Here is a 3,896-nt window from a genome sequence, read left to right on the forward strand (position 1 = left end):
CCCTAGGGCTTTAACTCCCTCCGCTCTGAGAATAAGATACTTCAGTAGGAAATGTAATAAACACCACTACACAATAACATGTGCAATTCATTGTGAATCTTTCCGGTGCTCTAAATTTTCAGGGGAAAAAAAACTTTTTAAAAATGAGTTTGCATAGATAAACTATTATAAGCTAATTACTGAAAAAAAATATTTACATAAACATAGGATATTTACATAAGTATGAAGAAGCACTGCATACTTTGATGTGCACAGTTACTTCCCTTACAGTCTTCGTTTAGGTAAAAAGATTTTGGGGTTGTTTTTTTCCCAACTCACCAGCTCTACACAGCAGCATCCCACACCACGTGTGGCCTCACATGGCTTCTCCGCCTCCTTCACAGAAGAGGAGCTGGAGACGATTTCCGTCGCTTCCTCGTGGGCGCGAAGGGTGTGCCCACCACACGACGATGGTCGATGACGGTGTCCTTGCTGGGGTCAGGGTCGAGGCCGGGCTCGGCACCGCGGGCGGGAGGACGCTGGCGTGGCGGCCTCCCAGCACCCAGCCCGGACCAGAGACTCGTGCAGGGACCCGCAGCACCTGCAGCTCACCCTCGCAGTTGACGCAGGCTTGCCTGGGCTCGTTCAGCCGCACCAGTTCAGTCCTCAGCTCGTAGAGCACGCGCACCAGCTCCTCCGCGGGTGTCAGGCTCAGCTCCACACCCAGCACCTGTTCAGGGCCTCGATATTCTGGCCCGCACCCTGGCAGCTTCCTCTGCTGGCTCCGCGGGGTGAGGCCTGCAGGCTTGAAGTCTGGAAACTTGATGCCTGCAGGCTCAGGAACAGCTGGCTTCTCGGTCTCCTTTTCCTGGGGCGGCTGCTTCTCGGGGTCCTTGCTCCGCAGCGGGGTCTGCGGCTGCAGGTAGCTTCAGCGAGTCCTGGCTACGCTCCTCGCGCTCCTTCTGCCGGGACTAGATCTGGCGCAGCTTACGTAGCGGGTACTTCTCCGCCGCCACCTGCTCTGAGGCTTGTTACCGGCAACGCTTCAGCTGTTCCTTCCGCCGTTGCAGGTGCCCAGCATCAAACCCTGGTATCTTGAGGTCTGTGTTTGGCATGGCGTGCATGTTGGCCAGCTTGGCACAGATACAGTAATACCGCTCCTTCAAGTCCTCCACAGACCTCTTCTTAAGCCGCTGGTGATCATCCCGATCGTGGCTAATGACAAAACGGAGGTCAAAGCGGCGGCTGAGGTCAAAGAAGTGGTCGTTTCTGCCTTTGTTCAAGAGTTGTCGTGAAGATAGAGCTAGTACCCCTGCTCTGAATACACTGGCACCTGCACAGTCTTATGGACCCTGGCAAAGGGGTAGTCCTTGCCCTCCTCAGCTGCCTGTCACCAGTGGAAGAACGTGGCTCCATCCTTGCAGACTAGGTTGGTGAATGGCATCCACTTACAGGACCACGCCTTCTTGGGGCCCAACTTGGCCTTAACTGTGCGGTGGCCTTGACCAGGGTCACTGGGTAACAGTGGAGGTGCATCCTTCTCGTCAGAGTAGCACAATGCTTAGAATTCCTGGTGCATGTCTGTGGGAAGGTCAGTGTCTCTGAGGACTTCCTGGACTTTTTCTTGTGCGGGTTGGTATTGTCCTTCTTGCTGATGGTCCCGGAAGCCGCATGACCCTCTTATCCCGGAGTTCTAGCATGTCCTACCCATCTGTGCCCACAGACATTGCGCCTGAGAGATAGGGGAGTGCCCCGAGGTCAAGGATCAGTGCCTGGACTTCCGCACTGCGGCCCGGTGGCTCCATTATCCCCGCAAAACCACAGACCTTTTCTCTTTGCCGGGGGTGGGAGAGGTGGCTGGTACGCAGTAACTTGACTGAAAGAAAAGTGTAGTGAAATCTGTCGAAAGCTTAAGGAAGAGAACTTCGACACCTCCCCTCAAGCTCAGGACCAAGTGCAACGAGTGGATTCTTTCAGAATGTTGTCAGGCAGGGTGCGTCCATCTTCCTGCTGTTTCCCTGCAAAGATCTGCGTCTCTATCAGCCAGTGTCAGCTGGCGGGCAGCAACCAAACCAGTCGTTTGCACTGGGAAATATGAATATGAAGAATTATTAATTCATAAGAGGGAATTTACCAATAAGAATGGTAAAGAGAATCTAAAGAATACAGAAAAGACAGATGTAAGTGGCAGTCACTACCTCTAGGACTAAAAGAGAGTATTCAAGGAACAGAAACTTGGAAGAAAGCCACGCAGACTGATGTTCAGAACCAGTTGCAGAAGGTGCGACTGTCTCCCACCGGAGGGCAGAGTATTTCACCGAGGTGTTGCACACCACGCCTGGCCGGCAGAAACTAACTGCACAAAGGGATTCGAGCAACACTACTAGGAAGCCACCAGCTGAAGAGGATGGGAGCAGGGCACTGAAACTTGCTGGGAGTGGCTACCTCTGAGGTGAGAACAAATCTCACGAGAAAGCTGCATCTGGAGTTCTGGCAAAACGTGCTAAGAATCCACTCCACAGGGGACACACTATTGAGTGACCCACATGAGAATGGCAGCTCAGCTGCATATCACTATAGCAAAAGGGGAAAACCACTGGTTTCTGGAAGAGGGGGTCTTCTCCCCTGTGGTATCCTTCCAGAGCCTTCTACTATAATGTTTAACATTATGCCAAGTGTTAAAGGAGAACTGATTACAAGGTCCAGCTCCAATATTACGAAGCAGGACAAAGGAGGATGGTTTAGGGGCTGAGGTTATAAGTTGAGAACAGACACACTGTACTTCCAAATAACTTCAACTATAATCCTTCAGCCATAAAGGAAGACCAGCATTCGTTTCAAAATTCTGCATGTCCAGCTATCATCTATACATAAATATTTTGGAGTCTGAGTCTGTGTCGTGGTGATGGGGGTGGATTAGTATCAAGGAACGCTTCCTTCTGGCCACCTCATTTCTTAGATGAAGCTGCATATCAATAAATAACAGTAGGTAATATTAAATGTTAAAAATCAAGGTAAAATAATGATCGCAAACTCTTTTCACGTGATACTAGAACACTGTTTAACAAAGCAACTTGAGTCATCTGAATCTCTAATGGAAACATTCTATATCCTATTAATATTAGGCTAGATATTGAAAAAACAAACTGATGAGATGCCAATGATTACTGTCTCATGGAAATGATTTCTGTATGGTAAAGAAGATAAACCCAAATTTTATGGTTTTATTATCCTGTATAGGTCATTATACCAGTTCGATATCTAACTAAACAAATATATATATATATATATATATATATTTATAGGATCCTATATATATATAGGATTGTTTCATTTATTCACATTTAAGTTTTTATCGATAGAGTTAGATTACATCTGCCACATACCTTCTGTTTTCTGTCTTCCTCCTTTACATTGAGTATTTTTGCACTAAGTGAATATTTTTAATGTAACATTCTAATTTCTTTAATATTTTTTCACTTTTGAAAAAAGGATTTTCTTAGTTGTTGCTCTGGGGATTTTTATATATATCTTAATTTAGAATCTACTCTAGATTTATACTGGTTTAATTCCATTGAGATACAGAAGCATTAATTCTGAAGAGCTTGATTTTTTGTGGTATTATTGTTATTCAGATGCATCTATATATCATACAAATCCAACAATAAATTGTTATAATTATTACTTTATATAATTTCATTTATTTTAAAGGAGCTGAGGAAAGAAAGGAGAGCAGGTATATATTTATAACACTTATATATGTATTTATATCTTCTTATGTACCATTTCTGGTTCTCTTCACTTGTGCCTGTGGATTTGAGTTACCATCTGGTATCATTTCCTTAGCCCAGTACAACTTTGCTCCCACTCACCTCCTTCGTGCTGGTGTTGGCGAATAACATTTCTATATGTTATGG

At 46.0% G+C, this 3,896-nt stretch overlaps 1 pseudogene; it reads right to left on the bottom strand.

The window, feature by feature from the left end:
• Window positions 1–264: 264 nt before the first annotated feature.
• Window positions 265–1,706, bottom strand: LOC111173606 (DNA methyltransferase 1-associated protein 1 pseudogene; annotated as a pseudogene).
• Window positions 1,707–3,896: the final 2,190 nt, after the last annotated feature.

This window comes from Delphinapterus leucas, chromosome 21 (assembly GCF_059928025.1).
Source record: "Delphinapterus leucas isolate spDelLeu-1000000601 "Yukka" chromosome 21, BTC_Dleu_Yukka2, whole genome shotgun sequence".
Lineage (NCBI taxonomy): Eukaryota > Metazoa > Chordata > Mammalia > Artiodactyla > Monodontidae > Delphinapterus > Delphinapterus leucas.